Below are 12,761 nucleotides of genomic sequence, written 5' to 3' on the forward strand. Positions count from 1 at the left end.
TATCTGAGCTGCAAGCTGCCAACTTATCAAGGTCGAATATATTTATTAGGGCCGCTTCGCTTGATACGAACTGCAGATATCCCAGCCTTTCAGGTGAAGAGCGCCGTAACGCAGCTTAGCTAACGAAATATACCATTCATCGTGTAAAATTCTTTTTTGAAATAGCGATAAATCGGCGAGCGTACAGTTCTATGTTGTATGATAATCAGCAGTACCGGCCCACTCACATTTTCGACACTTCACATAACTTAAATAATACTGCCACTCTAAATAGGCTCCCCGCACAGGCTCAAGTGGCATTCGCTTAATAGCTTTAATAAACAGACGAACAAAGCAATGGAAGCACGGGAGAACATACACGTACGACGACAAAGTTGTATGCAGCATTTAATTCAAGAAAATTCAGCCTTAGCAAATATATTATACCGGGTGATCAAAGTTAAGTCGACAGGTTTCTTTTTAATTAGTCGTTTATTTTACGTGAAGACAATCTCTACACTGATGTTATGCGTCCAGGGGGACACAGAATGAGGTGCTAAATTTTAATGTCGGTGGCTTAATTAACTAAAATTGAATAATTACTTTTTTCTGGCTGCAGTAAGCAGGCATGTTTGTATTGAGAAGTTCTATGTAGTTTCATTTGGCAGAATTCTTCTAGCGCATCCGAACTCTGAGATATCGAACTGCGAAGTTTAATTACCGCTCACATGATTACGCATGCCAGACAGTGACGACCGGCGCAAAAAAAGCTCCTCCCCTTTGTTCTGTTTCGGTTGCGGTTCTGAGTACTGCAGATTGCGATAACGCCAGCCAAGACTGAAAGGGTGCCAGTTGTCACTTTTTCTTATGCCTCCTCCCCGTTGTCGAACTAAACACCGTACAGAGCAGGCGCGTCCCAAAAGGGAGGAGCTTTGCGCTGGTCTTCACTATCTTGCATGCGTAATCATGCGAACGGCAATTAAACTTCACGGTTCGATATCTCAGAGTACGAATGCGCTAAAAGAATTTTGTCAAATGGAACTTCGTGGAAACACGATTGCCTCTAAATTTTCAATACAAACATGCCTGCTAGCTGTAGCCGCTAAAGAGTAATTAACAATTTAAGTTAATTAAGCCACGGACCACCTCACTGTGTGTCCCGCTTGGTGCATAACCCAACTGTAGCGGTGGTCTTCATGCATATCTAAGAATCTAATTTTAAAAATAAATGTCGACTTAACTTTGATCACTCTGTATATAGACAGATGAAAGATACATTGTGCACAAATACAGACATATAAATACAAATACACTGACCCCCTCTCTCCTTCTCTCATAGAGGCGCTCATGCATAGGTGCAGTAGTGGTGGGACCATTTTTCGTAGTTAAAAGTTTGGACCATTTGTTCCTAGACTATTTGTTCCCGGACCTTGAGTTCTGGGGCCATTTGTTCCGGGGCCATTTGTTCCGGGACCATTTGTTCCGCGACCGGCCTATGGTGCGAGAAAATCAACCAAGCCGCTGTTTGAGCCGGCGCGCGTGCCCTTGTCATACCTGTGAATTCAAGTGTTGAAAAAAAAAAAAAAAATTGAGCGAACGCGTGCCTCAAACGGCGGCGCAATTCGCGGGTCGAGTGGGAGAGGGCAGCAATCGTTGGATGACAGAGGCTAGAGCAGTGTTGGGGCCGGAATTTCTAGGCCCGGCCCGACCCCGCCTGGTAGAGACACGGCCAGGGCCAGGCCCGAGCCCGACAAAACATTAAAAGAAAAGCCCAAGCCCGGCCCGAGCCCGACAGCATTGATTAAAAGAAACCCGAGTCCGCTCACTGTTTTCTAAGCTCAGCCTGAGTCCGCCAGATCAAAACATGAGCCCTCAAAGTTTGGTCTTTTTAGCCTAAAATAGGCTTAGAAGTAGTATATTGAATTTACACTTATTCAATATTTAGACCTATATCTGTACAACACAAATATCCGGACCTAAAAACTGTATCTTTACGGAAAATATTGGTAAAACAGGCGCTGCATTTGCGACAGTCTCCGAACCTAAAGCACAATGAGGATCGCTTAAATGATGCTGATATAAGTGGATATTTTTATTTATGCATTTCTTGGACAGATATGCCACGTGTCGTTATTTTATTCAATTCTTTTCCCAAAGAACTCTTTTCCTACTTGTTTTTGAGGCCAGCACACTCTGCCGAGAGTTAGTTTAACGTGTACTTCTCTCAATTTAATTTGTCAAGGTTCGTTGTCGGTTTGCACCCGGTGTCTATCCAAGTAGACCTAAGTTCCTCCCATGCTCACAAAGTTTTCTACTCAAAAAGTCGCTTATGGGCAAAAAGGTATGTGTATAAAAAGCTTTAAGAAAGATACAAGGGTACGTTAGCTAATCTTTGGTGTTATGGTCTGCACAAAGTGCAATGTCCAGGTCGCATTTGTTTTTTTTTTGTTTTTAGTTTGAAAAACAGATGAAAGCGACAATCATGTACTCTACTACCAGAGTGCTCTCGTTTTCTGACCCGTCCCCTCCCACTATGCTGATGAAGCCCATACGTTTTCTTTTGTTAGCTTGAAGGCTTTCTGAGTGCAATACGCCATTTTGTTATTTTTATAGCATCGCCACGGTGACAGACTGACAGCACTTCGCTTTTTTTGTTTTCCACCCAAATGATCACCCAAATGATCAATGAGCCGAATTTTTCGTTATGAACATTATAAATCTGCGGCACACGACTGCTGGGATTCAGGGTCTGCCCGGGCCGGCTCGGCCCAAAAAGTGTTTTTGTTCAAGCCCAAGCCTCGCCCGGGCCCGAGGCAATGCGTGCAGCGCGGCCCGAGCACGGCCCGTGGGCCGGGCCGGGCACGTCCTTTTGGATCATCCTGGGCCCGAGCTGTGCCCTAACTAGAGCACTACCCGGGCCGCAAATTGTAGGCCCGGCCGGAACGTGCCCGATAGAGACACAGCGCTGGCCCGGCAATCTTCTAAAATGTAGGCCCGAGCCATACCCGAGCCCGGCATAATTTGATAAATTAAGCCCGAGCCCGCCAGACTTGTTAAATGCCCTCCCTAGTCTTACAGGCTATAAACATGAACTCGAAGAAGTTTGCTGTTAGCTTAAAAAGCGAAAGCACAAAGCGAATACGACTAATTTGGATTTAAATTTCCATTACACTTGGACCGAACTTTGTACATCCTCACTTAGAAACTGTTCTTTTAGTAGTCATGAACTCCATTTGAGACTTCGTTTGCGAGTCTTCGAAATAAAGACACACCGAGGATACTTCAAATGATTCGAAGCAAGTAGATAATTTTTTGCAATATTGAAATTCCTGAGCAGATACTGCAGCTTTCGCTGTTCCATTATTTGCTGAAATTTGAGCTGACGATGCGTCCGGTTTCACCACTTCATTTTAGTATTTTTCTCTAGTTTCGTTGGCAGCAATATTTTATCGGCGCTTCTGTTCTTTTTTGCCTCTTTTCTTGGGTTTGAAAAATTTTCCCGGAAGAAATAACGGGCTCTTCTTCAAAAATTGGTCCTGCAAACTCTGCACATAGTCCAAAGTCTACGTCACGTTTGTTCTGTTTTTGTTTGTTTGAAAAGAAAAGGGAAAAGACAATCGTGTTGTACTGTGTGGCTAGTGTGCCTTCGTTTTCTGGCCCACTCTCTCCCACTATGCTGATGGGTCTCAGATATTTTTTTATTGATGTAAAGGCTTTCTAAGCGGAATCACCTTTTATCACCTTTTAACAGCGCCGTAATGAATTTCACACTTGGCTTTTTTTTGGTTCTCACTTAACATGAAACATGAACAAAAATCTTTTTGTTGTCAACAATTTATAATGTGCGGCACAGGATTGCCGGGTCTCGGGCTGGCCAGGCCCAGGCTGGCCAGGGCGGCTCGGGCTGGCCAGGCCCGAAAATTTTGGTTCAAGCCCGAGCCCGGCCCGGACCCGAGAAAATGCGTGCGACTCCGCCCGAGCCTGCCCCGCCAGTGCACTACGTCAGACTACCTAGCTACGCCACCGCACCCAAATGTTTCAGGGCTGTGCCCTTGCGGTGTGCTGTTTTGTCGAGTGCTGTTTTGTCGCCGTGCTATTTTGTCGTGTGCCCTTTTGTCGCTGTGCTATTTTGTCGCTGTGGTTTTCTGTCGTGTGCGCTTTTGACGCTGTGCCCTTCTGACGATGCGCTGTTCTGTCGCGTGCTGTTGTCGCGGTGCTCTTCTGTCGCGTGCCCTTTCGTCGCGTGCTGTTCTGTCGGTATACCGTATTCTTGTTGTTTGTAAGCCTCGGTGCATGATCCCGTACCGTAATTCTATGAAGCACATTGCAAGTGGCGTCGCACTTTTTGGCTTCAAATCCAGGAGCGTAGGCCGTTTTTATTTGACCGGCTTTGTTTTATTGATCGTCTGGCCGACGACGCGGTGGATACCATGAAGAAAAAAAAACATGTGGGTGAACTTCGAAGGTGGCGGATAAAAGACGCGTGGTTCACTACCTCCGATGGTCGGGAGCGCCGGCGTTCAGCTACTGCATTCATTCCTTCCTTATAGCATGAAAGGATTCTTGCAAGCTAGAAGCGGTGCTTGGTTCTTCCCCTTTCTGCTGTCAACAAGATGTGAATGATGGGTCATGGCGATTCCTGAAGTATGGGTTATGCGCGATCACAGAACACGTCAGAATCCTTGTATATGTTGCGCGGCTGAACCGAAACCGATACCGAAATAGACGTCACGGGTGGTCCGCACTACGGAGAAAGAACATGTGGGTGAGCTTCGAAGGTGTCGGAGAAAAGACGCGTGGTTCGCTACCTCCGATGGTCGGGTGCGCCGGCATTCAGCCACTGCATTCCCCTCGGATCGACCTTCCTTATCGCACGAAAAGATTCTTGCAAGCTAGAAGCTGCGCTTCCTTTCTGCAGTCAACAAGATGTGAATAGCGGGTCATGACGATTTGTGAAGTATGAATAATGCGCGATCACAGAAAACATCAGAAGCAATGTATATGTTGCAGGGCTGGATCGAAACCGATACCGAAATCGACATCACGGGTGGACCGCATATGTTTATGGTCATCGCGGTTACTTATTGTGCATATCGTGCGCTCCAAAAAAATCTGTTCTGTGTCCCATCTGGGGGCTTGAAGAATTTAGCGGATATTTCACGACCCTCGGCCAACACCATGGCGAAAACTTTTCTGCAGGTATCACCGTCCTCTAAACCATCGAATACATGTTCAGACGTTCCAAGACGGCATAAAACGTATCGGCCGCACTACTACCACAAATATATGCCTAATACAAAGCGTGTTGGTGTGTTCTGGAGAGCTTATATGGAATAAATTTTCCAGATTTGTTGTGGTTCAAGCCTTGTGCGACTTAGTGAAAGCTTCGCCATTTTTTATGTAAATCTTTCTATTCCTCACTGATGGCGTTGTCGTCTCAGTAAAAGCACTGCAGGAACGCACACTATACACAGTGGGTTTTATAAAACGTTGATGATGATAAGGGAAGGCACTGCAGCGAAAGGAGACGAGCGTTCTGCTTCCAAAATGGTGATCGAGTCGAGTCGACTAGCGAGGCAGTGAGCTTCCGATCCTTCTCTTTCGAGCTTCCAACTGTCATCCCTTGCCTGCGCATCTTTATTTCTCAATATAGTCGCGCCGCCGCCAAGTTGGTTACGAGCTAGCTGCCAACTGCATGGGCAGTGGCAAAGTCCGGCCCCACTACGACCAGTTGTCTCGCTTCCGTAGCGGCGCATGATTACACAGTACCGATGCTTGTAGGCTGGCTGGGGGATCCGGTGAAGCAATTGGATAGGTGTCTCGGCGCCGTAGATCTCTGCAGACAGCGTTGTCATTCGAGCGATGCAATACAAGTCCATAGCCAGCGTAATGGGCAACGAGGGCTTGCCGGGTTGCTGATTCAAAGTTACTAATTGGCTAAAACTGAAGACTGCGAATGTCCATATGGACCCCCGGGAAAAGAGACCAAGCTCAAGGTTTTTGGCTAGCAGGTAGCCGCTGGGATGGTATGGGAACAGCTGATGCGGAAGGTCAAATTAGCAGATATGCGGCGAGCGTAGTGGCTTTGTCGTTGCGCCCACGTCTGACACTGCTTTCGTGAAGTAATCGGTGTGTTCCAGCAGAACATCCGGTTTCTCTCCAAACCATGAGAATACCGTCTCGTCACACCTATAAACAGTGTACAAAGGCGCGTCCAGCTTTGACTTGTGTCTTGCTGAAGGAGGGGTCATCACCATCGAAGCACTTGTTCTGCTTCGCCACGATGATGCGTGGCCCAAACTCGCTTCCGGCGTCCAAGCTCTCTCCCCTAGCGCCGGAGAAGCAGGGTATTCACCATCGCCTGAAGTGGGACCGATTTATGCACGGGCCACATTTTCGTAGCCGGTTCTAATAAAACTGTCTTCGAAGTGCTGTATCGCTTCTGAAATGTTCGCACAATTCGAGCGTTGTCATCAATGTAAGGGTCACCACAGTGTCGCTGGGACGACTCGAAAAGGGGGGTTGCATCGGCGATGCCACGTTTGCGGCAAGGCCGGTCGGTTGTCTACAAAGCAGGTACCAAACAAGCGACGTTATGGTTCCGGAAGGGCCGTTGTGACATCTCTGAAGTGAGAGTCCAGTCGGCAACGCCAGTTCTGCAGCAAGGACGGTCAGACGTCTCGGAAACGGTAGTCGCGTAGCGACAGGGAGGTCGCAGAAGGATCCCTGACATTTCTCCATAACGGCAATCACGGAAACACCTGGGTTGGGTCGTCGCAGGAACCTCTATCTCGGACTGAGCCCCTCTGTGCATTGCTTAGCATCCTGAAAGGCCGTAGCGCTTCCGTCGTCAATGTCCTGTTGTACTACGGGCCTACCAGACATTTCCCGGATGGGCGGCACCTCACCCGGGACCACTGTACGCCGGGCCTCCTCGGGAAGCGAGCAGATAGTCGAGGTTGCGATACGGGTAGTAAACCGGGCTGCCTGAGGTTGAAGGACGGGGCTCGCGGAAAGTCTGGGCTCGCCCAGGAAGCGTACGCGCATTCGCACGGCGCAGATACGCTCGTCTTAATCGATCGCTTCCAAAACGTCAGCATCAAATTCTTCATCCTTCAGGTTCTCCTGAACTTGAGTGTCTCCTGAACTTGAACTTGAGTGTCTTCAGCAGGCTCACCTGGAAATGCAATATGACGTCGAGGAGATTTTGTCTGTCAAGGGCTGTTGCTGCCGGGCACCGCAGCAAGGCGTCAAGCACTGTCATGGTCCCGGAGATTCTCGCTCGAGGACACCTCGGCGAATGCGAAGAGCCTCCATGGCACTAATCGGCGAATCCAGACGCTGGGGTTTGAATACCTAGTGGACGAGAGCAGTTTGGGTACGAGCCGAAAGGGGCAGTGGTCGAGGGTAAAGCATGCAGGACAAAGCAGTACGAAGGTATCCAAGCCTCGCGTGCCTCGGAGCCGCGGAACCGTCAAACGTGGGTCCGCTCGTGCCTCGTTTCCCTGGTTTCACGGTGCCAGATATTGTAAAGCGAAAGAAGCCGAGTGTCTGGCTTCCAAACTGGTGATCGAGTCGACTAGCTAGGCAGTGAGCGCCTCCGATCCTCTTCTTGCTCCCGTGGTACTGATGCCCTCTGCCTGCGCACCTTTATTTCTCAACAGGCACATCAAACGCCCCAATAAAAATTTATTTTCCGTTGTCGTAGTCGAGCCTGGTTCCCCCGCAATAAAAAAGTCAGCGTCTATCTGATTGCGGTATTCCGACTCTCTTGAATAGGTTTGGATTTAAACTGTGACACCGACTGAGGTTGGACGGGAAAAAGCTTCCCGTGTTACTTCTCGTAATACAGGGGTTATTTTATTTCATCACATCCATCCATTTGTTTGGAGTTACTAACTGTTGTGGGGCATGCCTCATAGCCAATGGGAAGGTTCTCTCTTAAAACACCGAATTTTCTTCTCGCTTCACGTAACGGTATCATTGTGGCTTTGGTGTCAATATGGCCGCATTGAAGGTCTCTACAAAACGGTATGATTCACGTTGTTTAGAAACAAAGCGAAGTTAAAATTTGCGCCCTGTAAAGAAATAAAGTGAATTGGGATGCCAATTAGTGGTGGTTGTGAGTGAGCGTGAGTAGGGGATGGGAGTGGCGAGTGCGTATGAGTGTAGGAAGGGAGCGTTGAGTCCGAGTTAGTGTTAGGAGCCATTGCAAGTGGTGACTGCGAGTGCGAGGGAGTGTATGTGGTGAATGGAGTGCTGAGCGTGAGCGCTAGTGAATGCGAGTAGTGAGCGCGAGTGAGTGCAAGTTGTGGGGATGAGCGGTGAGCGTGAGCGCGAATTGGTGCGAGGGGTGACAACGAGTGGTGAGCTTGATTGCGAGTGGTGCGAACCAGTGGCGAGCGTGAGCGCGATTGAGTGCGAGTGGGTGGAGTGAAGTGGCGAGCGTGAGTACGAGTGAGTGCGAGTGGTGACGACGAGTGGTGAGCGTGAGCAGGACTGTGTGCGAGTAGTGAGGCACAAGTGACGAGCGTGAGTGCGAGTATGTGCGAGTGGGGAGGGCGGAGTGGTGAGCGGTAGTACGAGTGAGTGCGTAAAGATGCTGACGGTGAGTTCGAAACGATTCCCGACGACTTTGACGTGAACGATCCTCTGCTCTTCGGTGCACCCAATGCATTTCTGCATCCTCACAATCCCCCTCGGGGAGGTGCGGGGGGATTTTTTAGTGAGTTTGAGTGAGTGGCATCCAGTTTTGAGGAAATACAGCGACAGACAACCGATTTTTTAAGAAGTGTAGGTTCTCCATCCCAAATGAAATGGCCTCACCTAAACCACCTATACCACCGAATGGGGCTTGCTGGTAGGGCCCTGGAGAGTTTGAAAACGGAGTTTTGATCGATTAGTTTTACGTAGGGTGGGAAAACATAATTGGCAACCACGACAGGATGCCGTGCGCTAACATATTTTTAACTGTACGTGAGATTGAAACAGGCATTTGCAAATTTGCAAACCTGTTCCCAGCTTAAATAATAACAAAATGCTGTATTTGCGCTTCCCTTATGCGGTTTTTGAATCACGCATTCAAACCGACGAATCTGCGTGCATATTTACGGTGCTGTCATATGTAGACAATAAATGGCGCCAGAGTTCAGACTTGAGAGAGTGCAGTACCAAATTAAAATTCTTTCCGAAAATTTACTTGCCAATTCTTTGAGGTTACCTCACTATGCATTTTGTATGAATTACAAGACATACATTTCTCAAAAATCCGTTGTGCGTCCGTGAAGGACTAGAGGGCATTACCGAATTGAAATACTTGACCAAGCCGAAAGCCATATTTAAAACAAATAACCTTCTCTAGTGATCAAGGCGGCACCAGTTCAAGAAAGGGCGTACCGCGGGAACGAATCCTATGAACATACCGATGCAGCGCTCATCTCCAGAGGTTACGGTAAGCACTTGCGGTTACCACCACGACGACGTATACAGCCAGTTATAATAAAAAAAAAAAATATATATATATATATATATATATATATATATATATATATATATATATATATATATACAGAAAGAAATACCGGCAGTCTACAACGCCAAAGAAGGCATAAGGGAATGATTGGACTATTTTTTACCGTTAGTGAGGTTACTTTTTTTATTATTAATAATTACGTGAGAAAGAAAGAAAGAAAAACACGTGCCCAGAGTGGGGACCGAACACACGCCTTTCGATTACATCTCGAATGCCTTACCAATTCGGCTATCTGGGCGACTGTGTTCTTCATCACATTCTGGGGTATTTATATTTACTACAAAGCTTAGCGAGGGCCTCGGTTCTGGCAGCCTTGATGCCAAGGTAGCATAAGAGGGTTTCCCGCCATTTACCCGCTTATGACAGGCTGTAGACGTTCGTGTCACGCCCCGGGGGTTGAAAAGAAGGTCCCCTTCTCCCCGTGTAGTCTGAGTGGCACTGGCTACCACCCTCAAGCGTCAGATACAGTTGTAGTAAATATAAATACCCCAGATTGTGATGAAGAACACAGTCGCCCAGATAGCCGAATTGATAAGGCATTCGAGATCTAATCGAAAGGCGTGGGTTCGGTCCCCACTCTGGGCACGTGTTGTTCTTTCTTTCTTTCTCACGTAATTATTAATAATAAAAAAAAGTAACCTCACTAACGGTAAAAAATAGTCCAATCATTCCCTTATGCCTTCTTTGGCGTTGTAGACTGCCGGTATTTCTTTCTGTATTTCCTTACGAGCCCCTCATTTCCAAACCCGTTTATCGTGCGAAAAGCTTAGCGAGGGCCTCGGTTGTGGCAGCCTTGATGCCAAGGTAGCATAAGAGGGTTTCCCGCCAGTTACCCGCTTATGACAGGCTGTAGACGTTCGTGTCACGCCCCGGGGGTTGAAAAGAAGGTCCCCTTCTCCCCGTGTAGTCTGAGTGGCGCTGGCTACCACCCTCAAGCGTCAGATACAGTTGTAGTAAATATAAATACCCCAGATTGTGATGAAGAACACAGTCGCCCAGATAGCCGAATTGGTAAGGCATTCGAGATCTAATCGAAAGGCGTGGGTTCGGTCCCCACTCTGGGCACGGGTTTTTCTTTCTTTCTTTCTCACGTAATTATTATTAATAAAAAAAAGTAACCTCACTAACGGTAAAAAATAGTTCAATCATTCCCTTATGCCTTCTTTGGCGTTGTAGACTGCCGGTATTTCTTTCTGTATTTCCTTACGAGCCCCTCATTTCCAAACACGTTTATCGTGCGAAAAGCTTAGCGAGGGCCTCGGTTCTGGCAGCCTTGATGCCAAGGTAGCATAAGAGGGTTTCCCGCCAGTTACCCGCTTATGACAGGCTGTAGACGTTCGTGTCACGCCCCGGGGGTTGAAAAGAAGGTCCCCTTCTCCCCGTGTAGTCTGAGTGGCGCTGGCTACCGCCCTCAAGCGTCAGATACAGTTGTAGTAAATATAAATACCCCAGATTGTGATGAAGAACACAGTCGCCCAGATAGCCGAATTGGTAAGGCATTCGAGATCTAATCGAAAGGCGTGGGTTCGGTCCCCACTCTGGGCACGTGTTTTTCTTTCTTTCTTTCTCACGTAATTATTAATAATAAAAAAAAGTAACCTCACTAACGGTAAAAAATAGTCCAATCATTCCCTTATGACTTCTTTGGCGTTGTAGACTGCCGGTATTTCTTTCTGTATTTCCTTACGAGCCCCTCATTTCCAAAAACCTATATATATATATATATATATATATATATATATATATATATATATATATATATATATATATATATATATATATATATATATATATGGGGTGCCGGAACTGAACCCGAACCCGAACAGCAACTGAACCGAAAAACGAAATAGACGAAACGGTTCAACTCTCCGTTGTTGTTATTGCACAGTCAATGCAATTCAGGCCTTTTTTTCTTTTACGTACCATACTTCGTACCCGCTCGCGCACTTTCCCCTCCCGACAACTGAACACTATCACGCTCTACGTAACAGCAGGGGTAATGAATGAGCACCAATGTAGCAATGGTCTGTTGCTGCTGGAAGCGCGACCGTAGTGCAAGCTGATCAAACAAAATTTTATTCTCGGCATCTTGCAGGGGGCATAAAACGACTTTGCCTTTCCCTTAGTTGCGACTTTATTGGAGCAATCAGGCTGCAGGAGTGCTCCACTGCGCAACAGGGAAAGCCCACACCAGATTTCTGCAAACTTTTTGCATTTCCTAATTTGTTTTAAAGGTCTAATACCTGCAAAGTGCTAATACTTCACAAGTGTGACCGTAGGAGCAGCTCAGTAACGAAGCCATTTGCTGCTGACCACAAGTGGCCTCTATTTCCTTTCCCCACGTCCGTTTTTCTGAAGTAAATGGAAATCGAGAACGTCCGTGTATCAAGATTTTGATCCACGTTTAATATCACCAGCTGGTTAAAATAGGTCTGCTGGCCTTCAACATAAGCTGTGCCTCGGAGTAGAGACATAGCACGAAGCATCAAATGCTCCATTTGTTTTTAAATGTGTTTACACAGAAAACAACAAAAATAAAAGGCGAATTACGTTGTTTTGAAATATTACGCAAAAAGTAAGTAAAACCAAATAAGTAAAAAAAGCCCCACAACGTGAATATTGCTCTATACTTTTCTTTGCCCTGCCTTTCACAACCAAACGTGTCATCAATGCGAAATTAGTCAATTCCGTGGTCAGTTTTTGAGGACAGTATACAGTAGACAACTTCTGTTTTTTGCAGATACAAATAACAGATATTTCAGGAAAAACTGTTAAGGTGCGCACTTAACCTCTTGGCAAGAAACTGCAGCCCTCGACTTTATCTTGGAAGCAGAAACAGTAATAAAGCATATGACACGTGCAGAAAGGCAGGCCGGTAGCTCACACTGTCCCATTCCCCCAGCGACCATCTTTTCTGCTTGTTCTGCAGTTTTGTCTGTTCCAGATCTGCTTTTTTTTGAAGGTGCACTTCTACTGACTGCTCAACTCGCTACATTGCTTCTACTGCTACTCGTTCCGGAGGGGAGTACTGCTGTGGACCAATTAAAAAGCGTCTACCCAAAAATGTCCCATTTCATGCTCCGCGCGTCCCATTTTCCTTTCATTTTGTAACAGCACAATGTGTTATGAGATTCCACAATGTAACACACGGAATGATGCCCGGGGGTCAGGCGGTTTTATGACATACTAATTGTAATGCACACATCCGGCATAGCTATCGCAAAAGAAATTGCAGTGGTTAGAGCAATAA

General features: G+C 46.9%; 2 non-coding genes across 2 annotated transcripts; both read left to right on the forward strand.

Annotated features, from left to right (window-relative positions):
* The first annotated feature begins 10,504 nt into the window (after positions 1-10,504).
* Positions 10,505-10,576, forward strand: Trnar-ucu (transfer RNA arginine (anticodon UCU)). Its single transcript has one exon. It is a non-coding gene; the product is annotated as a tRNA-Arg (tRNA).
* A 408-nt stretch (positions 10,577-10,984) lies between these two features.
* Trnar-ucu (transfer RNA arginine (anticodon UCU)) lies at positions 10,985-11,056 on the forward strand. The gene has a single exon. It is a non-coding gene; the product is annotated as a tRNA-Arg (tRNA).
* Positions 11,057-12,761: the final 1,705 nt, after the last annotated feature.

This window comes from Haemaphysalis longicornis, unplaced genomic scaffold, assembly GCF_048455015.1.
Source record: "Haemaphysalis longicornis isolate Haplotype H1 unplaced genomic scaffold, Haemaphysalis longicornis Haplotype H1 scaffold_12, whole genome shotgun sequence".
Taxonomy (NCBI): domain Eukaryota; kingdom Metazoa; phylum Arthropoda; class Arachnida; order Ixodida; family Ixodidae; genus Haemaphysalis; species Haemaphysalis longicornis.